The 23973-nt window shown below is 43.9% G+C and overlaps 1 long non-coding RNA gene across 1 annotated transcript in view; it reads right to left on the reverse strand.

Moving 5' to 3' along the window:
• Positions 1 to 3384: 3384 nt before the first annotated feature.
• LOC129324933 (uncharacterized) overlaps positions 3385 to 23973 on the reverse strand; it is a 320063-nt gene continuing 299474 nt past the window's right edge. Inside the window, exon 3 of the long non-coding RNA XR_008596567.1 lies at positions 3385 to 3458. This is a non-coding gene — a long non-coding RNA (uncharacterized LOC129324933). The remainder of the gene's footprint in view (positions 3459 to 23973) is intronic.

The raw sequence follows: 23973 nt of genomic DNA on the forward strand, positions 1-23973 counted from the left end.
CAGCTCCACAGGGGAGCTCGTATGGAGGGTGCGCGCCCCCCTGCTGGCCAGGTAAGTGGGGGCAGGGTGTGGGGGGTGAAGGTGGGGGATTCCCCACCCCCATCAGGGGTCTGACACCCCATAGCAGCAGTCCTCTCCTGGTATCTTCACCTGCCTGTTCCTCTTGTGACGCTTGAGCTCCAGCAGTAGGAAGAGAGGCAGAGTAAGATTATTTGGAGCAGCAGAGAAGCAGGACAGGAGAAACAGAACTCTTACACATTCCTGTAACTGTGAGCTTTTTTTTTTTAAGAAACACAAGGACATCTTTCTGGGTTGTGACTTGCAAAAAATAATGCTTTCCATTTCCCCATGCTCTGTAACTGTGTCTCTTCTTTTTTGTGGGGTCACAGTTATCTCCACACTCTGGGCTAAAATTTCAGATGGATGTAAGTTATTTAAACTATGGAGCTAAATTCTGGGTGATGGGCACAATGCTTCTGCACTGCTTAGCATAGTTCTAGTTTTCTAATACGTAAGAATTTAAATTGCAAATATAGCAATTAACTGCAATTCAAGGTAACAAAGGAAAACACAAGAGATCTAGTCCCTGGCACAGACTGCTTTACAGCATATTGAATGTAATACAATTCTTCTGAAATGTATTAATTTGAAATACATAACACTTCACATGAAGTGGGCTTCATACAATGCAGGCAGATTTAATTGAATGCTATATAATGATGATGCTTAGTGGTTGCAGAGACTTTTCTTGTGTTCTTTATAAACATGAGCTAATTCATCTGCATGTCACCCTGATAAGGTACATAAAAGGAAATCACTTAGACTGCAACGAATGCTCTCTACGGGCTCATGTACTACCCAGGCAACTAAAGGATTTGCTGTGTTAGCAGCAATTCCAGAAGCACAATTTATACAAGGTTGCAGTGCAGCAGAGCAAGTGCACACAACCATTCAGAAAAGTGACAAGGAGGATACATGGCAGAAATAAAGCATTGGCTGAATCACTGCCAAGTGCGTACTGCAGGGTCTGGCACAAGACCTTGAGAATGAGAACAGCAGGATCTAGCAAAGGAGTGGGAGATGGTAGGGAGTGAGTAGGGGAGGTTACAAAGTAGAGGTGCTGCAAATTTGTGATGAGCACGTTCAATAGTCATCTTGTTTGTATCTTATTTGAGAACCACAATCCCCTGTGAGCTAAATGACAGATGTTTGTCTGTCCATCAACTCTCATGAACAGCTATCAAACAGCTTGGCAGCTAAGCAGTTGGTGTGGGGGTGGAGTTTCATTTCCTTCCCTTACAGGAGCTTTGGCATCTGGGCAGTAGTGAGATGGACTCTACCCAGGGTCATAGATAGTCTGGTCATATCATTAAGGGACAGGGGAAGGAGGTGCTACACCATCCACAAGGCTGGGCAAAAATGTGCATGTGCAAATAATGTCAATAACATGAGCTTAAACACGAAACACCAGGAGTTGTTCTTTTTTTATGAGTGTTTATTTATAACTGCTGTCTGAATGACTGATTTGCTCACTGTTCATTTATACCAATGGTTGTCACAATTGCAACAGGTTTGCTGGGATGAGGACGAAATAGGAGTGTCAGTGGACTCTGTAAGAACGCACATGCATGAAACACTGCCAACTGCACTGCATGCACTGTTTGAACACATGAAAAGTAACCCGATGAATACACTCAAACTGCTCATGAACAGCAAATTGACAGTTGGGCAGTTGGCTCTCTGTTCACAACTGGTGAACAGCTGGTAAGCCAAACCAACAGATGTTTGAGCCTCCCTTCTAAGTAGTATTCCAGTCCAAATCTGAGTCAAAGAGAATTTACTATACCCATTCAGGCTGCCATCTATATAGAACTCATTGCAGACCTCCCCCCACTCCCCCAGTCACATGTGCTAGTTACAAAAAAATTAAAACCCCGAGATGTGAGACCCAGAGACATCCTTATACAGCACTGAGACTGTGAAGCCACCAGGGCTCATTTTGAGGGGGAGCGCGCAGGAACGCAGTTCCGGTAGTTCCCCAAAGAGGTCACATGACAGGTGGCCCCGCCCACCTGACTCTCAGCCATTTTGAGCCTGTTTTGGCCTGGATTGGGGCCGAAATGTCCCAGATCGGGCCTCTGACGGGTGGTGGATCACTCTCCTACTCAGCAGTGGCCCAATTCTTTTCAGCCATTTTCAGTCCCTTTTTTCCATTTTGGGCCCAATTTCAGCTCTAAATGGCCAGGACTGGGTCCAAAACAGCCAGGATAGGTGATGTCAGGGGGTGTGGCATATGCAAATCAGTTATGCTAATGACACACTTCCTGTGATGGCAAGGGGTGTGGCATATGCTAATGAGTTATGCTAACGAGTTGTGCTAATAGGTTCCTCCAGCTCTTCTTCTATAAAATGACCCCTGGAAGCCACCAAACATGGTTCAGGGTTCCAGGTCCCATTGTGGGAAGGGAAAGGAAACTTCCTTTGAATGGATCTGCAGCCCCATGGGAAAGGTATCATAAACTAGACTGCCTAGAGGATCAGGTGTCCCTCATTTAAGCTGGAACTAGGCAAATGGGGAGCATGGTTGGAGTCAAGGTTTTCTCTCACACAATACATTGAACAACAACTTAAGAATTTGGCCTTGGGCTCTCTTGTCTTTGTTACATCTCAGAATATGCACCAGAGAGAAAATACTGTTACAAATAAGATCAAGAAATTGTTGGCAACCCTCCACCCCTCTATTGTGCAAAATTAAAGCTAAGGCATAAAATTAAGACAACATAAGCACTAAAAAGCAAGGAGCTATAAAACTGAGCAATTTCTGCCTTCAAGAGCCAGTAAGATGACCTTAACTCATAAGGCAGTAAAAGAAAATCAAGATCTTTACAACACCAAGAGGCCTCATGCTATTTAAGTATTTCTACCATTCAGTATGCTCTTGCTTTTGCAGATTAAGGGTAACAGAACAACATGGTACAGTCATGAGCTTCTAAGTGATGCATTCTACCAAAACAGTTTGCCCTTTCCAAGGACAAGCTGTAAGCTCAGTTGTTTCCCCCTTCACTCTCTCCCATCCCTTCTGTTATGGCCCTCCTCTTCTCCTGGTTTTAAACCTTCCTCTCCCATTGACTACTAGGGAATGCTTTTAAATAGTTACCTTCTGCATCCACCCTAAAAGCAAAATATCAATATTTTGCAATCACAGCCTTTTCTTTATGGGCTTGATCTGAGCAACAGGTTTCCAGCAGGATCACATTGAATAAGACAGATCATTCAGCTTGCTTTCCATGGTTATGCAAACATTCCAGAATAATTGCAATTCCCCAGGAAAATACCATTTTTTAAAAAAAGACTACTTCAAAAAGTAAAAAATAAAATACATGCCTGATGTGTAGCTTCGCCCCAAAAAAGACCAATTCTACAGCAAGAGTTCTGCAAGCCAGCCAGTCTCAGACACTCTGAAAAAAGAAGGGCAAATTCAGCCATTAATCAAAGCTACGTTCTCTCCCTGAATGGAAAGCTTCAAGCAGCCATGCCCTCAAGTCACGTGTGAAGACAGAAAGAAGAGTAGACAAACTATAGTATATCAGTGGTCAACACAGGGCCAGAAGCCTAAGCTAGTAGGCAGGGCTTAGTTCAGGAAGAAAAGGATTTGGATAACACAATAGTTTGCTACTTGTGATTGAAGATTCCCACCTTTAAATGGTATGAAAGGGTGTAGGTTTGCTTAGAATTGCACTGCTAAAGTTCTGGGGTGAAGAGTCACTCACTGCTCCTTGTCTCCTTCCCTTAATAGCTAGTATCAGCCATTGTACCAGAAGACTGGAGAGCAGCAAATGTTACACCAATATTTTAAAAGGGTTCCAGAGGAGAATCAGAAAAGTAGCTGCTAGTTAGCCTAACTCCTATCACAAGAAAATTCTAAATTGTCATCCAAGATAGAATTATTAGGCACATAGAGGTACAAGGCTTGCTGAGGGAAAATCAGCATGGCTTCTGCAAAAGGAAGTTCTGCCTCACCAACCTTTTGGAGTTATTTGAGAAAGTGAACAAGCATGTAGATTAATTGATTTGATTTATAATCCATTCTCCCCGCGAATGGGCTCAGAGCAGATAATATCAGTATTAAAATTTACATTGAAATTTGCATTAAAACCATAAATAAACATACAATTCAGTAATAAAAAATCTAGACGATGGTGCATATTTCCCAGCCCCAACCAAACATTCTATGGGGTGGGAGATGAAAGAGCAGCAGTGATCCAATCGGAGGAAAAATCAGAGTGGGGATTACACTACTACTACTACTACTACACACACACACACACAAACACAGGAGACTGGAAAGAACTCACCCATAGCCCAGTCTCAACCGTCTCTTACAGGGCCAGGTTTCAGCAGACAGAAAGTTCTACCAGACTAGTGTCAGGATCAGAAGGCCCTGGCTTTGGTCGATGACCATGACCCAGTAGCTATTATATATTTGGACTGTTATATAATTGTACTGTCAAAAGGTTTTTGACAAGTTACCTCACCAAAGACTCATGAGTAGACATTGGGCACAAACAGCATTACAAACGGAAAAAACCCATGAACAGCCCGTTCATCTGTTCGTGAACAAGCCATTCATGAGGCCCCATTCTAAATGAACAAGTGGTTGTTGTAAGCCTCGTTTGTTGCCTTCATCAGCCGTTGGTCAAGCCAGACAATCTGGCACCTGCAATCAATTCCCTTGGCAAACGCAGGCAGGGACTGAACTCTGTCTGAACTCCTTCTGGCTTTAACCCTTCAAAGTACTTCCAGCAGAGCGTCCCATTTTTGCCACTGTGAAGAGAAAATGACAACAAAGGGAAGGACCCATGGATCATGCCTTTCCTGGGGTGCAATATCTCTGGAACTTGGGGGGTCTTCGGAGGACAGTGAGGACTATGCCCTCTGCAAATTTGGTGTGTATTAGACATTGGGAAGGTCAGTTTGTAACCCCTCAAAGTATCTGCCTTCCAACAGGCAGTCCCGTTTTTGCCACTGTGAAGAGAAAATGACAACAAAGGGGGAGACCCATGCATCATGCCTTTCCCGGGGTACAATCTCTCTGAAACTTGGGGGGGAGGGTCTTCGAGGACAGTGAGGACTATGTCCCCTGCAAATTTGGTGGGTATTGGACATTGGGAAGGGCAGTTTGTGGGGTATTTAAAGGGCTGTGCTCCTTGCATGTGGCAGGAAAGGGCCCTTTAAACTATCAGCTGGCAGGTGGCAGGGGAAAATCCCTCCTGCCACCTGATAGTTTAAAGAGATTTTTAAAGGGCCACGAACAATGAACATGTTTGTGAACAGGGTCATGTTCGCTACTGTTCATTGTTCATTGTTCGTGGATGGCAACGAACAATGAACAGCTTGTTCAGGGTTGTTGTTGTTTTTCGTTCATGCCCATGTCTACTCATGAGTAACTTAGCAGTCATGGAATAAGGTATCAGGTTCTTTTATGGATTAAAAACTGGTTAAACAACAGGAAGCAAAGATTAGGAATATATGGACAGGTCTGACAATGGAGGGTAGTAAGCAGTGGTGTCCTGTAAAGGTCATTATAGGGGATGGTGCTATTTTATTTGTTCATAAATGATTTGGAACTGGAGACGAGCAGTACAGTGGCCAAATGTGCAAATGACACAACATTATTAAGGGTGCTGAAAACAACAGCTAAAATAAAGAGCTCCAGGAGGGTCTCCATGAAAAGGGTGAGTGGACAACAATGTGGAAATCAATGCTCAGTGTAGGTAAGTATAAGATGATACACACTGAAACAAAAACTCACAACTTCAAGTATATGCTAATGGGATCTTAAATTGCTTTGACTGAAAGGGAAAGACACTTGGGGTTTACAGTAGATACCTCAATGAAAACAGCAACCCAATGTGCCACAGCAGTGAAAAAGGCAAATATTAAGAGTCTCTCTAGTACACAAGATGAATTACACGAGGATGCTCAAGTGAAAGGAGACACAACGTTAGCTGGGAAGGGTAGTTAAAGACAGAGTCAAAGGCTGTCAGTTTCACCTCTCCAGAGATGGCAAAGATCGCTCCTCGGAGAGCTTGTTTGTTTAATCTTGGCCTCCACGAAGGCTCTGTTAATTTTACCTCCCTGCTTGGAGGGGAGAGAGGGCATGAGTGGCTATAAATCCCCCTCCTCCCCATTTCTGAGGAGCAGCCAGCAGCCAGCCTGAACAACCAGGCCATCCTGGAGGGTGAGCACCCCCCCCCCCACCTAAAGCTCTGCTGCCACCACGGCAGAGTCTGACAGACAGTTAAAAAACACTGGAGAGGATGCATGGTTCTGTAGCAAAACACATCGTGTGCATGCAGAAAATCTAAGGTCCAGTCCTTGATATTTCCACTTTAAAAGATCAATTAACAATTATGGGAAAGATCTCTGCCTGAAACCCTGAAGAGCCACTGCAAGTCAGTGTACATTGACCTTGAAGGACCAATGGTCCAATTCAATGTAAGGCAGCATCTTGTATTCATAATAAACAACCTGGTACTGAAAGAAACAAAAGAGAAAATAAACATATATGAAAAGTAACTATGAAATCACTGCAGAAATTCTAGGGAAAGGTGCACTTTTCTTTCCTTTTTGCATACTAGATATCTCCACAGATATTGCAACTCATCCAAGAAACTATTGTAATTTTAAAAAATAGTTGTTCCCCAATTTTGCAATTAAAGCCTGAACAAAAAAAGCAAATTTTGAACACACTAGAACTATTTATGTTTTCCTGGAGGAAGATATGAACATTAATACCCAATGAAGTGTTAGACTGAGGCAAAGACCTTAAGTTGATAAGGACTAAAGCATCAGACAGGCCCCTTACAATAAGCATGACTGGAGAGAGAATACAGATTGCCAATCTTCAAGCTGTCCAATACACAAAGAATTGCAAGTGTGTTAGCATAATTCAGCAGGTAAGTGAATGATACATTAATATTGAACCAGTAGATGGAGAGAGAACAAAGCAGGAAGCAAAAGCATTTCAAATTTTCCCAGCTAAGGGAAACTAGGTTTGATATGCCCCCAGGATTAGTACACTGTATTAAATTAGGACAAACTGATGAGTGATGACTGATGAGTACATAGCACAGATGGGAGCATGAGTAGATGACAAAGCTGACTTGATAGAGTCCCAAATTTGATACTCAGCTAGAAAGTGTGTAAGCCTCCCAAACCAGGCCTCTGGCTCAGGTATTTGATAGGCAAAAACAGAACCCAGCCTACATCAATCTAACTATCAGCTGGAAAGGGGCCAGGAGGGATACAGTGAGTGTTTAAGCTGTTCAAGAACATAAGAAGAACCTGCTGAATCAAACTAGTGGTCCATCTAGTTCAGCATCCTGTTTTGCACAGTGGAACATGCTCTAGAGAAAGACGGCTCAATAAATATTTTAAATAAACAAACACTGACCAACAAGTTGCCCTGTAGGCCAATGCTTTTTAGGACTGTACTTCCTTGGTGCTGCTCAGACAATTAGAGTTCCTGGAGCTGAGCTACTGGATCCTGACAACCCAAGCATTTTTTTTTACTAGTGATCAGAGGTGATGTGAAAGCTAAAAGACTGTGGTTAGCAGTGACCATTTTCACATGTCTGTAAACCCTCCGGAAAATCTCACAAAACTCACAGCATGACGGCATCTTCATAGTGCGATTTCCCGTCATGATCCTGTTTAATGGCGCGATGACATCAGAAATCATGCCTTTAAACGGGATCATGACAGGAAATCGTGCTATGAAGATGCCATGGTGCTGTGCGCTTTGCATGATTTTCTGGAGGTTACAGGCATTTGATAATGGCCAATGGCTCTTTGTGCTGTTGCCATTCAAAAGAGGAGGCAGCCCAATTCAAGCATTTTCCCTTGAGGCAAGAGTCTCTCCCCCAATTCTTGAAAACTGAGAGGGTTCTGTTTTTGTAGTATTCAAAAGAGTGTGAGAGGTGCCCATCCTTACAAAGGACTCACAAACATCCTTGGTATACCTGCATGGACCCCCCCCCCACACACACACACAAGGCTTCACCAGCCCAATTAGATTAATGCTGGGAATCTAGCACATTGTGTGCTGGAACTAGCCCTACTATTTAGAGAATTAGCACAGTGTCGCTGATGTAATCAATAATGGACTATTCAGTTCAGGCTAATCCTCAAAGACAAGATACTTAAGGGATAATAGCCTGTCTGAAGCTACACAAAAGTACTTTAACTCTTTTAGGACAAAGTGAATCAGAAAAATATTCTGTTTCCATCAGATTTCCCAGAATTCAGTTCAAAAACAATCTAGGGGGCAACTTCAAATACCAGTTCAACTGAAGAGCTTAAATGTGTCTCTTACATGAAGACCATGTTTTATTCAAAAGTATAGTCTCTAAAAACAAAGGATTGCAGAAGTATTGTCGTTTCTACTTTTTAGAAAAGATATTAAATCAAGCTAATCCTATACAGGACTCTGCAAAAGTATTAGATAAAAAAAAATTGCAGTTAAGAATATTCACAGATTAAGAACAGATGAATGAAGAAGTAAAAGCAATATCGATAAAAGAGGAGGGCACTGTTATATCAGTCTACAATTTTTTAGAAGTAGAACCCCAAGAATAAGGAAACAGCAGTCTTCACCTACACCTCTTCAAACTTTTCTTAAACTTCTTTTCCCTAGTATTGGGGGAAGGGGAGGTCAAGTATCAAACTCCCATAATCTTAATATGATAAATAAAATAAATAATACATAGCAAATACTTCTGCAATCCTGACATTTAGGCAAAAGCACATGTAAGGATTCAGTGGGATTTTCTAATGCAATAATGTTTTAATACTTGAGTAATGGAAAATTCTTGAGTGCACTTTTCCAGAGGTCCCTTAAATAAAAATTGCCCAGTCCAGGTGTTTAGGAGGAGAAGCCCCCAGGTTCCATGCTTGGCAATCTGAGCCAAGCCATGGGCCACTTTCCCCACAGTATCTAATACATGCCTGCAGTACTTAATAGTTTCTCCTCCAGAGTCCATGGTCTAGTCTATGAAGACACTGAGGTCATTTTTTTTAAAACAACAATGAATTCCCTTTGAATTGCTCATCAGAAGTCCTATGAATCAGGATTTGATCTGATCAGCAATTGCCAGACATTGATTCAATCATAAAATCTGATTTCATAGCATTTTGCAACAACCCTAGAAATTAAAAATGCAATAGGCACAGCTGCTTTTTAACAGCTTTATTGTCTTCCAAAATTACTTGAGAGGATGTTAGAGCTAAGTTTTGAGAACCATCCCTTCCTGTGGCCTACAATCACCAGCTTTATATTCCTTTGGTACCCAATGTTTTATTCTTTCTAGCAAGGGGGAAAGCTATATAATATAGAAATTAATAATTCTAGCATTTTAAGAACAGAGAGAGAGCTGTTTATCTGTAAGAAATAGCCATGCATCCAGGTTAGCTTAAGTGGAATATTGGAAGTACCTGTGAAGGATCTCTTCCCCAAAGCCTGTCAAGGCCTCCATTCATTTCCATGTCAGTATTTCTTTGTTCCTTGTGAAATCTAAAAGGGGCTACTTGTATCTTTAAAACCTACTCTGAATTCTTAAATTCTTTGCTGGATTTAGTGCTTGTACACAATCGAGTTTCCTGTGCCTCAGAGCATTTCCACAAGTAACACAAGTGAATGCATTTGTACAACACAGCATTTAAAAATTGTCAACATGGCTTTTGTGACATGTAACACATGAAACCACCATTTTAAATCTGAATTAGCCTCCACCTATTTAATCCAACCATACCAGCAAGCCCTTACTAGTCTGCGCTTATGGAAGAATCTATGTGCTTTAGTGCCACTGTCTCGCAAGTAAAACCTCCAAGCTCCTTGCCAGGTGGATATGATATGACTACTTCCAACTAGACATGGGCACGAACCGCATTATGAACGTAAAAAACCCACAAACTGCTCGATCGTCTGTTCACAATCCAGCAGTTCGTGAGCGTCCATGGCCAACAAACCAGCGTTCGTAAGAGGCCCAGTTCGGTGCGTTCTTCCATGGTTCGTGAAGCCAGACAGTCAGGCACCATCAATCAATTCCCTTGGAAACAGAACCGGGGGAATGCCTGAACTCTGTCTGCACTCCTTCTGTCACCCTGGAAACCCGAATGGAAGCCCAGCTTACCTTGATCGGCAGGTCTTCCTTCCAACCACGGAGCTGCAAAGCGGTTACAAGTTGGGAGAAGACACGCAGGGGAGGGAGGGGGAAGGGGTTGTCCTTTAGCCACGGGCACTCCAATCTCATCCCTGCAAACCCTGATATGCAGCTCTGACGGCCAAACACAGACCTCCTGTGTTGCTCAATGGGACCTGTGCTTATAAACAGCCGTGGGCTCCCAGGCTGGGTTTCACTTTCAGCGAGCAGTGGAGTGTGACAGAGCTGTTGCTTGCTACTTGCTAGCCTTTGGGGAGAGAGACAGAGAGAGTATAATTGAGCTGGGATTTTTTGAGGATAGGGATCTATCTCCTCTGGTTCCAGGGCTGGCAGCTAGGGCTCTAGTCCCTCCCTCCCTCCCTCCCTCTGGTGCCAAGGCTGCTTCCAGGCCCTGAGGCCAAGCTCAGTGGGCACCTGGCCTGAGGACTCACAGTATTATTAGTGCCTGATCTGGTCAGGTCTGTGGGAGTGGTGGGCTAGGGCTCGAGTCCCTCCCTCCCTCGGTGCCAGGGCTGCTGCCAGGCCCTGGAGCCAAGGTCAGTGGGCACCGTGGCTGAGGGCTCACACAGTGTTATTAGTGCCTGATCTGGTCAGGTCTGTGGGAGTGGTGGGCTAGGGCTCTAGTCCCTCCCTCCTTCTGGTGCCAGTGCTGGTGCCAGGCCCATGTGATGTGGTGCCATGCCTGTGATGTCCTGGTGTGCAGGAGCAAAAACCTGAAGCACCTGTCTTTGACAGTCCTGATTCGGCACCTGAAGATGCACCACCTGAGCCTGTCTCCCTCCTCGCCCAGTGAAACATCCATTGGGGGGAGAAAGGGGGTGACCAGCTCTTCTGAGGGGGATCAGTGGGAGGGTCACTTTGCCCTGAGGGTGATGCTGGTGGGAGCAGAGCGCTCTGGCAGGCCACGCTCGTGGAGGTTGTCCCCTCAGAGTCTGGGACAGCGCTGCTTAGAACCTCGAGGTTGATGGCTCAGGAGGTGGGCCTTTGCGTCTTGGCAGAGACAATTGCCCTACATGGCTTGCCCATATCCATCGTGGAGTGCGTGAGGTTCCACAGGCTACTAAAACATTTCACCCCTTCTCCATGCTGTCACCATGCACCCTTGCCCATCAAGTCCTGTGGGTATTTCGAATGAGGGCTGGTATGTTTGGGTAAGGTTTAGCCAGGCCCACTCCCACTGCTAACAGGCTTCTGAGACCTTGATAGGCCTTCCTGGCACAGCCAGATCATCATGACACCTCCTTTCTGCAAAGGCAGGAAAGTGGGTGATGCTGGCGGCAGCCTCCTTTGGGCATTTGCGCAACAGCTCAGGAGCTGTTGCACATATATTTGAGCTGCACAGTGCCCCTATCCATTGTAAATGCTGTGCCCTCTGAGCAGGGGGGAATGGGTCCCTCGACTTATGTCCTTCCCACAAAGGCAAGAAGGTGGCCGATGTCAGCTGCTGCTGCTGCTGACCCATTTCTGTCTCTCTCTCTCTGGAACCACTCTGACCTGTCGAAGCAATGTCTCTTGTCCTGCCCATCCCCTTCTTTCCGCAAAGGCAGGGCAGCAGGTCATGTCAGCCGCTGCTTCATGAGGGACTATCCTATTACTGCCCCCTCCTTGGTCACAAGGGACAGCTTGGCTGCAATCGCGCAGCCAATTGTGTCATATAGGGATACAGTCAGTTGCACAGCATGGCGGCTCCCCTGTCAACGGGACTGACTGGACCTCTTTCAGATGAGTGGGAACGTGTCCCGCAACTCCCGTCCTTTCCGCAAAGGCAGGAAGGTGGGTGATGCTGGCTGCCACTGGAAAAATCCTCAGGGGGACCCTCGGGTGATGTCCCATGGTTGCTGGGGGATCTTGCCACTTCCCCTCCAAATGACATGTGAATGCTACAAATAGATTCAGAGTCGGACAGAACAAGATAGACAGATCGATAAAAAGATGGCTTGAAAAACAAAAACAAAAATATTAGAAAAAGATCGATACACAAGCATACATATAGATGAAGATAGAGAAAGGTATGTAGAAAACGATACAGTTATAGAAAGAGATAAAAAGACAGCTAGACATAGAAAGAAATAGGAAAGGGCAGATATACATAGAAAGAAAGATTCAGATAGATAGTGGTGGAAACACATAGAAAGAGATAGTGATAGAAAGTTATGAATTGACAGTGAGAGGGAGATACAGAGAAACAGATAGAAAGGGGTACACAGATATCAACTGTTCTAGATCTAGAAACAGAATGCGAATGCAACAAAGATATAGAATCGAACAAAACATGACACATACATAGATAAAAGGATTGAAAATCAAAAACAGAGAAAGATACAAACATTAGAGAATGTATAAGTATAAAGTACATACAGTAGAATGTATGTGCATACATTAGAGAATGTATGTTAACAGTGAGAGAATGGTATAGAGTCGGAGAATTGTATGTAGAAATCAATAGAGATAGAAATAGAAAGAGAGGGGATATCACCCGCCTTCCGGCCCTCGCTGGGAATAAATGCTCGCTCCTCTGAGGCCAGGCGGTTGCTGGGGGATCTTGCCACTTCCCCTCCAAATGACATGCGAACGCTACAAATAGAATCAGAGTCGGACAGACCAAGATAGACAAATAGAAAGAAACATTGGAAAAAGATCGATATACGAGCATACATATAGATGAAGACAGAGAAAGGTATGTAGAAAACGATATAGTTATAGAAAGAGTGAAAAAGATAGCTAGAGACAGAAAGAAAAAGGAAAGGGCAGATATACATAGAAAGATAAAGATTCAGATAGATAGTGGTCGAAACACAGAGAAATATAGAGAAACAGATAGAAAAGGGTACACAGATATCAACTGTTCTAGATCTAGAAACAGAATGCAAATGCAACAAAGAGATATAGAATCGAACACGACACATACATAGATAAAAGGATGGAAAATCAAAAACAGAGAAAGATACAAACATTAGAGAATGTATAAGTATAAAGTACATACAGTAGAATGTATGTGCATACATTAGAGAATGTATGTTAACAGTGAGAGAATGGTATATAGTTGGAGTACTGTATGTAGAAAACAATAGAGATAGAAATAGAAAGAGAGGGGACATCACCCATCGGGAATAAACGTGCACTCCTCTGAGGCCTGGCAGGTGGGCACATGGGGGTGCCTCTGGCAAACAGCCAGGCCCCCCGCCCCCTAAAGGGGAGGTGGCTCGTCTCTGCCTCCTCGTGCTCACCAGGCCCAGCGGCTGCCGTCATCACTCACCTTCCGGCCTGCGCCAGGAATAAGCACACGCTCCTCTGAGGCCTGGTGAGTGGGCAAATGGGGGTGCCACTGGCGAACAGGCAGCCCCCCCACCCTCTAAAGGGGAGGTGGTTCATCACCACCTCCCTATGCTCGCCAGGCCTGGTGGCCGCCATCATCGCCCACCTTCCGGCCTGTGCCAGGAGTAAGTGTGCGCTGCTCTGAGGCCTGATGGGCAGGCACGTGGGGGGTGCCACCGGCAAGTGGCCAGACCCCCCACCCCCTGAGGAGAGGCGGCATGCCATCACCTCCCCACGCCAGCCAGGCCTGGCAGCCACCCTCAGCAGCCACCTTCCGGCTTGCACCGGGAATAAACGCGCGCTCCTCTGAGGGCTGGCGGGTGGGCACATGGGGGGTACTACCAGTGAGTGGCCAGAGGCCTGGCAGGTGGGTACATGGGGGGTGCCACCAGCGAGTGACCATACCCCCTGCCCCCTAGAGGGGAGGTGGCCTGCCTTTGAGTCCACCCCTTTTACACTGGGCCAACGTCAACTGGTGGCTCTAATTGTATTGAGTGAGATTTTCCTGGGGGCCTCGGACTGGAGACAGTATAACTCCAAGATCCCTATTGCAATCTTGACCAAACTTGGGTGCTGGCTGGAGGAGAGCCTGCTAAGCACTCCCTGGGAATATGGGCTCTCTAAGAGCAGAACCACAAGTGACAAAAGGCACAGATTGGACACTTGTTAGCTTCCCTCAAGTTTTGATGGGAAATGTAGGCAGCTTGGCGGGATGTTGGACAAGTGACAGTTGAAAAGTCCATTGGACAGCAGTCAGAGAGCGAAGCTGCGAGACCAGGATGCCTACATTTCCCATCAAAACTTGAGGGAGGCTGACAAGTGTCCAATCTGTGCCTTTTGTCACTTGTGGTTCTGCTCTAAGTCCAACAGGGGCCGTTCTGATGCCCACGAACCACGAACCTTGAACCAGTTCATCAGTGGGAAGAGTTTGTTGTGGTTCACAACTTCAGGTTCGTCAGAGGCACCAAACCATGAACTGTGGGTTCCGTAATTTTTTTTGGTTCGTGCCCATGTCTACTCCCAACCCAAAACAGAGGGTTGTATCAATTGCCTGTGGGGGGCGGGCAGAGAGATAGAAAAGAGTGAAAAGTGTCTATCCACGAAGGAAAGGAGAATCTTCACAGAAGGGAGTCATTTGATCCAGCTCACATGTGTAAAAGGAGACATAGGCGATCAAAAGCACAGCTGCGTAAATGGTGAATGGTGCTGACATTACACAGATTGCTGGACGAGCATAAAATCCTCCAAGGCTTCAAACCTACAGGTGTCTTCAAAGTGGGAACAGTGTATCACAGAGGTCTGGTGCAAGAGCCATTTCTACTGGGAGTTTCCCAAAGTAAAATGTAGTTGGGCACCTGACATACCCTTGACAGCAAGGTCCAGAAGTGAAGCAGAAGTCATGGATTCTGCTACATCAGGAAAATACTACAGCGTTTTAGGGGAGGATTGAAAATAAATTCTCCAAAGTATTTCCTAACCTGTAATAAATGCCAATTGAATTAATTAAGTTTCCCTTTGTTTCCCTGAATCCTAGTTCACAACAGATGTTGAGTTCACAGAACATTTCTCCTATGAAAAATACAGCAAAAGAGCAACACTTCTTGTCACTGGCCTGAAATCTCTAGAACAAATAACCAGCGAGTCTGGCTCCTGTTTTCAAGTTTTGCTGGCATACAAAATTATGTTGCTAACAAATACCAAAAAGTTTACAAAATAATTATTTACTTTACTCAAAGTGGGAAAAGGGTTTTTTTTTAAAAAATTGTATGGATACCATTATTGATAATCGTTGGTCATCATTTACACAGAATAATACAAGCATATAAAGCCTAAGCCCAATAGGTAAAATGTGTCTGTAGCTTAATGTAGCATCTATTTTCACAGACAGCATGAGCGTGCTACAGCCCAACCTAAGATCCAATGCAAATCTTTGGGCTTACCACTATAGTCCACAGACTTTAATATGTGGTATTCTTGCATGATACAAAATATAAGCAATAAAAGAACTACCCCTTTGATTTAAAACCTTGCCAGTTTTAAAAATGTGCGCCTAGCAGTCATACAAAGATGTATCCAAGCTCCAAAGAATTAACCTGCACACGTTCTTGGTAATATTTTCCAAAGCCTCATTAATTGCACACAGCTTAAGCGAAGCCAGTAGTGATTACTGTTCACATATATAAGGATATCTAGGGTTATAACTTGATCAGCTGCCTGATGAAGTTTATAAACCACATTATAAAACTATGATAATATCCAACAAAAAAAGCTCTGAATTAAACCGAAAACTTTTCTCAGAGTAAAAGTAGCATGGGCTTCGGTTTTAAAAGACTGTGATAATTGCATTTAATTAATCTAATGGAATCCTGAGACCAAATAAGCTCCAAACATCTCAATAGACTTTGTTTTTTGTAATAACAGACAGAACTCTCAATACAGACAACTGTCTAATCATGCTAAACCATTGCAATACAAGAAAATACATGACAGAAGAATTCCAGAAAAGACCTTTAATAATAACATGGTATTCCTTATTTCATTACCAAGCAAACTAGGAGAGATTGTAGTTAAGAACAGATTGGTTAAAGGCAGATAAACATGACATGATAGGAAGTGTCAACTGGGATTTCTGTAAAGGGAAATCCATAGATCACAAACAGATTGAAGGCCAGGAAGTGGATTGAAGCGGCTAATGACTTTTCCACAATCGGTTTAAAGGTTCCTCCTAATCCTTTCCCCACCCCTACTCTGTAGCCATAGCCAATGTGCTGTTTATAAGCATTTATGGATTCCTTTCACCTTTAAAGAGGGGTGTACTATTTTGTGCCATAAAAGCCATTAGAATTGCCAAGATCCACGTGGTACAACTTTCTGTTCCCCACAGTAACTAAACAGATAAATGCACCCAGGAAGCTTGCTACCAGAGCATGATGGCACTGATCATCCCCTGCTTTAAGACCTTTTAAAAAGCCACTTAAATCTGGGGCTGCCACTCCATCTTGTGACAGTGAATTCCATGAGTTACAATGCATGAACCTCTTGAGGCAGGAGGAGGAGGGGGCGGGGGCAGGAGAAAAGGGCATTGCAAGATCTGGCTGTCAAACAGACTGTGAGGAGGAAAGGCAGGGGCAGCCAAGCTTCTCAGCCAAAGGATTTTATTTCACAATGTATTTCACAACCAAGTTCCTTACTTTAAAAAATGGAGCTGCCTCATGCATAGGAATTAAAGCAAACAAAGACCATTACCGAGTTTCATAATAAGATTAGAAGAAAACAGTGAGAGAAAATAGCCTTGCTTTTGGAAATTGTCTAAAACTATCCACAATGGCATCCTTGTTCACATTCAATTTTTCCATCATGAATGGGGGTGCAACACTGCCTTATACTAGGAGGTATAATTCTTACTGTCCCAGAACAGTCAGTTGGTGCACACAGCAGGCTAGCTGCTAGCAGCTGCTGCCATCAGATGGCTAAGGCTGGTCTTAAATACCAGGAAAGGCTGTGCAAGGAGAGTTATGGCTTCTGCCATTCATTCTAAAGCTGGAGCACCAGCTTTGTATTTCAAGGGTAGGGTCATGCAGGTTTGGCGAGAGTCCCGTGCTTGACATGGTCACTTGCATGTTACACAGTGCCACAACTCTGTGCTGGGAGACAGCCAGCTTGTCCTACTGGATATAGGTAAACCGTAATCTGGGAAATATAATTTGTCCCCTCCCCCTTTCCATCTCACCTGGTTAATGTCTGTTCATTTGAAATACCCATACATACTATGGAGGAAACTGATCAAACTCTTCCCAGAGGTACAAAGGTAGACATTCTGTCATTTCTGGGATTCTGAATTTTAACATTAATAAGCTTTAATACTTGGTTATTTAGCATGATGCCATCCATGACTTGCCCAGCTGTAATTAGTTCAGGGATCTGGGGGTATGATCTTATTATTAAGTTTTTTTTAGTTTTAAAAAAGTAAGGCAGGTAGCACTCTCCCTTTCTGATGCCTAGAGCTACTTCCATTCAGGGTGGCGTGTGATCTCTGTTTGTCCACAATGCAGAAATTAGCAGCAACTGCCATCTTGGACTCTGGGAACTGCATTTTTGGAGACTTGTTTGGAAAACAGCCAAATAGTATAGAAGATTACCTAAGCAAGCCTGTATTTTGCTGTTTTTGACTGATACATCTTTCTTCTCTGTAGTAGTCTATTATAATAATGATCAAGCTAAACAAGATGTGAGACCAAACTTGCATTTTAAAAGTTAAGAGATTCTCCACAGGAGCGGGGTTCACATCGGAGCTATGCCAGGGGATGGAGTAAGAAGAGTTTTAATTCTGTTTCTCATGTGGTTTCATTTATCAAAACTGACCCCAAGCAGGTGCCAGCCCTCAAAGGAAAATAAAGGGGTATCCCACCCTACCCGCTTTTTTTCCTTTGAGGGCTGAACAGCATTGGGGGATGTGATTTTCATTCTGCAAAACAATGAAAGGGATGAAGAATTAAACCTTCTTTTTTCTTATCTGCTGCTGCCCTGATCTGGGGAATCATATCCCCATGGTGCCTCAGCATCCAGTAGTATCATGCTCTGAGTCTAAGAAGACTGGTACTGTTTTTGTACCAAAAGACTGACTGGTTATTACATCATTTCTTGAAAAGACACTATTCAAGGTTGCTTGCTGCCCTAGAATTTAGGCTGGTGGTGGCAAATAAGAAATAATCCTTATCCACACTGCATAAGTTGTTTTACTCCTGTGCTCATGAGCTCAGAATTTTATGGGGAATAACAAAGGGCATTATAACTTATGCACGTTTTATAAATGAGATCTTACTGTGCCAATGGAAACATAAGATCTTCCTTCTGAACTTTTGTTGTCTTCTATTTCACAGCCAACAGTCCTCTGGATTCAATCTCCTTGGATTCAATTTCCTTGTTTCTTCTTATTTGGAGAGCAGGACACAGAGGGTCCACGTTGAACCAAAGCAAGGTAGCAGGCAGCAGACAAGAGGTAGCAAGCTGGGTGCTTTTTGCTCAGCATAGCAATACTGACAGCAATGTCCACTACCTACCTATATCACCATCACTTGCACACATACCCCTCCCTCCAGGAGGATACAGTCCTTCTCTGTCCAAATCCATGCCTTATTGGCTGCAGCACCATTGTTGTGGGATGGTCTGCTGGAGAAGGGCTTCTTCACTGACTGAATAGCAAGTCAGTGTAACTTTATAGAACTTTCAATTATAGTTTATTGTAGCAAAAATAGAAAAGAGTCCAGTAGCACCTTTAAGACTAACCAACTTTACTGTAGCATAAGCTTTCGAGAATCACAGTTCTTTCATTAATCACTTTGAGCACTTGAATACAAAAATTTCAGACAGACACTGCTCAGTTTTGCCAGTAGTCCAACTTTGTGGCCTCCATTCCTCTTCTTCAGTCCATAAGTAACACAGGCCCACTGCATACAAGTTTACTCCACCTCAGCCTTACTCCTATTGTAGTCTTACTCCATCTTACACCTATCTGAGGAAGCATAAACACGCAAGGCCTAGAACATAACATGCCAAGGTAGGAGGAACAAAGGACCTTGGGCTTGTCATACCAAGGCTGGATACAGCACAGCCTGCCCAGAGTGGCAAGAGCCTTCACACACAGCCTTCCGTATGTGGAGAGCAGGACTGTGCTCAATGAGAGATTGACATACACACAGCCACTTTCCCACTCAGGACTTCATACTTGTACACTAAAGCCACAGTTCTCAACTTTTATGAAAGTTTCAGTGGTATTCATGGAAACTTCAGTTATTATTAGGTTATTATTATAGTTATTATTATGCTGCCACTCTCCATTGAAAGTATTTCTATGGCATCACTCTTTCAATCCCCTTGCCCTTGCTGCTTTTGAAAAAAAATCTCAGTGACCTTTCTATCAGCAAGTATTACAAGGAAGAATGCCCCCATATGTACCAATCCAATGGAAATGCTGCAGTAGAATTTTGAGCACCAAAAACCTAGCACAAACACGCAAGAGCTGCCTTTCCCCTGAACATTTTCCATTTTAACGACCTGTTAAGACTGAAAGGTGAGATAGAATCAATATATTTCCCCTTAATTTTTAATTTTACTCTTGTTTCCATGGTGGAATGTGCTGCAGAGACTTCTACAGGAAACACAACTATAGCTGAAATCTCCAGTCTCAAGTTGGTGATGCAACCACCATGCTGAAGCTATGCAGGTCTCAGTCTGGTCATGGTCTGGACGGAAGACCTTCAGGTAATCCTGTGTATGCCATCTGGCATTACATTATAAAGGTGGAATGTAGTAAATAAAATTTTCAAAAATCTGACAAAGTAATTCCATGAACTGGACAGCAAATCATGGAATCAGCATGTATCAGGGCTCCATACCATGAACATCTACCAAGTGGTAGGGCTGTGACTCAGTGACAGAGTGTCTGATTGGCATGCAGAAGGTCCCAGGTTCAAGCCCATCCATATCCAGCTAAAAAGGTTAGGTAGCAAGTGATGTGAAAGACCTCTACCTGAGATCCTAGAGAGCCACTGCTGATTGTGAGCAGCCAATACTGACCTTCATAGAACAATGATCTGATTTGGCATGAGGCAGCTTTATTTGTTCATCAGTTCAAGTAAGTATCATGAACAAAAGCATACTTTTGCTGCCTCCATGGAACTGTGAAAACAGGAAGATTGTCAAACACCTGTATACGGAGGGTCACAGTATATGGAGGGTCAACTTGGTATATCCCACATTTGTAAATTATTCTCTGTGCTCTTGCTTTGTACATCTAATGAAGCCAGTAAGTTCACAAGTCAAAGGCCGAAGCTTCTACCAGTAGCTTTATGGGCTCAGGGTAGCAGGAAAAATCTAGAAGAACTTCCTTTCCAATGCCCATCAGTCTCTTTGGCCTCCAAGCTACAGCTAGCAGGATTCAGAATGCAGAGAAGTTAGCCATGTTAGTCTGTGGTAGCAAAATCAAAAAGAGTCCAGTAGCACCTTTAAGACTAACCAATTTTATTTTAGCATAAGCTTTCGAGAATCAAGTTCTCTTTCAGAATGTACAGTACAGCAATGGGAGAGAAGGGCAAAAACGAAATATGACACAACTATCAGTGCAAAGTGGCTGAGAAACTATTATGATTAGCAAAATAAGCACTTTGCATGGCTCACTAGCTGGGCAGCTACTAGTTAGATTCAATGCTGAAATACTAAGCCAGCTCCTTTCTTTTTTAATTCATTTTCTCCCTTGAGACATTGAGCAACTGCCAGAGTATTTAAGAGACACAGCTATTATACTATACTTTTTTCTCTTTTTTTTAAAAAAAGCAATAAGTTAAAATATCATCCAATACAGACCAGAATTGGAAATTTATGCTTTAAAACATGGAACTGTCCACACAAAATGCATTCACATCTATGTCTTGGAGGATTCAAAGCTAAAGAATTTGACAATGCAGTCTGCTGGAGTGTAACATCAACAACCTGAGGGATGCATTTGACCTCAAGTTAATTGACTGACAAATCATTAAACTTCTGAGGCCAGGAAATGTCTTCTCTCGTTTCCTATCACCTTCACCAGCACAACATCTAATGGTCCCAGAGTTGCATTTTACAGAATGCTAAAAAAAAGAAGAAGAACGGCAGACACCACTTGGAAATTTATGAGGAGCCTGGGGAAGCTCTCGCATGCTGCCTTTTCTACTTCTGTTCCTCATGCTGCAGGCATAAAATAGCTTGTTTCTACATTGAAACTGCTGCGTCTATCTAGTGATAATATATGTGCCTCTCTTCCTAGTTCAGGACTATTCACCAGGACTCATTTCTTCGTCTCTAGTTTAATACAGAAAAATAGTCTGTGCATAACCTACCAGAAAAATAAAGAAAGCAAAAGGTTTCTTTATCTGTTAAATTATATATCCTTTAAAAAAAAGCAAACTCTGCTCTTAAAAGTAGATATAGAACTGCATTTACCTGCAACAAAAGAGCAGAAACCACAAGACAAAATTCCAAAATTCTCTACATAAAATGATTCCAGACAGCAGAACTGAGTCCATATAGAATGGCTGCCCACCCAGAAGACAGTATTGAACATAACCAGTTGGACCAATAATCTGACTCAATCCAAAGAACTAAGGGAAGGCCTTAGTTCAATGGTAGAACAATCACTTTGTACCAGGGTTACCAGTCCCTTGTTGAGGGTGGGGGATCCCTGGCTTCCACACTCTGCCCAAGCCACCACTTACCTGGCTGTTGGGAGGAAAAGGTGGGGGAACACACCTCCCAGGGTGTGCTCCCAGGTGGTGTTGCATGCTCCCACGCACTGCAGTAGGCCAATTTGAGCCCCAAATAGGTTGAATCAGGCTCATTTGGAGCTGAAATTGGCCCGCTGTGAAGTGTAGGAGCTCTCCAGGGCTCTTCCAGCAGAGCTCCCACGCTCTGCAGTGGTCCAAACTGGGCCTGTTTAGGGTCAAAATCAGCCCATTGCAGAGCACAGGAGTGCTGCCAGGATTGCCCTGGAGAGCTCCTCTGCTTCACAGATGGCCAATTTAGGCCCCGAATGGGCCTAAATCGGTCTGCTGTGGTGCACAGGAGCGCTCCCAGGGGCAGCACAATGCCCTGCACAGTGATGTCACTACCCAGAAGTGATATCATCGTGCAGCCTGGGAGCGTGCACAAGCACTGCAAGGAAAGTGAGTTCCAGGTCTCCTACCTCCAGCTGAGAGGGTAAGGGGACCTGGCAACCCTACACTGTGCACAGACATTTCCTTAAAAAAAAAAAGATCTTTGGTAGAAGCACTAAGAATGAGCACTGCTGAACACCTTGTACAGCTTTCTGAACTCCTTTTCCATTATTTTTATCAGTGAAGTGAGGTAAGGGTCATAAGCCTGCTTCTCTGTTTGCTTCCTTCCTCCTGAGTATGCACACACATGCTCCAACATTGCAACATTATGACGCATGCAAAAAAATGCTAAAAAATGACGTCAGCTCTAGCCACCACAAAATGTGGTTCCAACCAGACACATCTCAACTCGTCAGCAGATATCAAATTGCCTCCAGGTCGTGCAGTGCAGAATGATGGGACTGCAAGCCGTTTCAGCACTGATTGGCATGAATGCTCAGCACCACCTGCTTAAAGTGTGCTGTGCGGAATGGGCCTCTGTTCTACTACCAATACACATGGCTGTATAACATGAAGCAGGTATTTTCAGCTGCTTGGGAAACAGAAATTTTCAACAATGCAGGTTGCATAAAATAATGTAAAATTTTACACCAACAGAAACTAAAGACATACAATTGAAAACCAAATGGAAGGAGACAGGTGCAAATCAGTTAAGAGCAGCATTTTAAAGAGAGCAGAACAGGAGGCCAAAGTCTATAGCTCAGCCATTATAACACGTCAATAAGTTTTATTTGAATGAATGTGGATAATAAAATACTTGACAAAGGCTCTATTCCATGGAAAAATCAACAGAGAACAAGTAATCTGTGACATGGCCCTCTAGATGGAGGCTTATGTGCACAAGGGCCCAAATCATGTGATTTCTCCACAAACATTTGGAGAAAGCATACAATCTGGGCCCCTAAGTAGAAGCACGCCCATAACATTTGATAATTGTAGAGGAGTGAAGGGAGGACACACACTCCATCATTAGGCTTGTCAGTCCCCTGGTGGGGGCAGGGCATTCTCTGCCGCTAGCCTCTGCCCCTGCCATCTCTCACCTGGCCAGCAGAGGGGGAAGAGTGTAGGAATGCGGTGGTGGGGGCTGTCACAGATGGCTGTATCCACAAGCCACCCTGAGTGAGAGGTCAAGAGCAAAACACTCAAAACTGGGAGTGAATTCTCATTTCCAGAGTAATGAGCAGCCACCAGCCTCTCTTAACTAAACCTTCAGCTATGGAACCAAGAGGCAAGTTCCGAGCCCTACAAGGTTTTAAACATGAAGTCAACTATGCAATGTAGACCACTTACAGATTGAGTTCCAGTAAACAACTATTTGGGTAGTTGTAGAAGTTCATTTTTCATGAACTGTGATGAATTTTAACCCAGTTCATTGGTTCATATTTCGGTATGTCACTGCAGACAGCCTGGCACCAATCAATCAATTTCCTAGGCAACAGGGAGGGATAGGCTCTCTGCAGACTTTCTGCTGACCCAGAAGTGATGTTTTCACATACTGAACAAACCAGTTCGCGAACTGGGACAAGTTCGCAAACGTTCATGGTTCATGAAACGTGACAAACGACGAATCATACGGCTCGGAGTTTTCCCAGTTCATGCCCATCTCTAGACACAAATCCTGGGCTGCAACCAATCCAAGTGAGCAGATCCAAAGCAGAAAACAGGAAGGAGAAATTTGTTTAGCCACCACACAGAATCCAAAAGCAGGAGAGGTTCAAAGGGCTCAAGGGTACAAGCTTTTGAGCAGA

Source organism: Eublepharis macularius, chromosome 2 (assembly GCF_028583425.1).
Source record: "Eublepharis macularius isolate TG4126 chromosome 2, MPM_Emac_v1.0, whole genome shotgun sequence".
In the NCBI taxonomy this organism is placed as follows: Eukaryota; Metazoa; Chordata; class Lepidosauria; order Squamata; family Eublepharidae; genus Eublepharis; species Eublepharis macularius.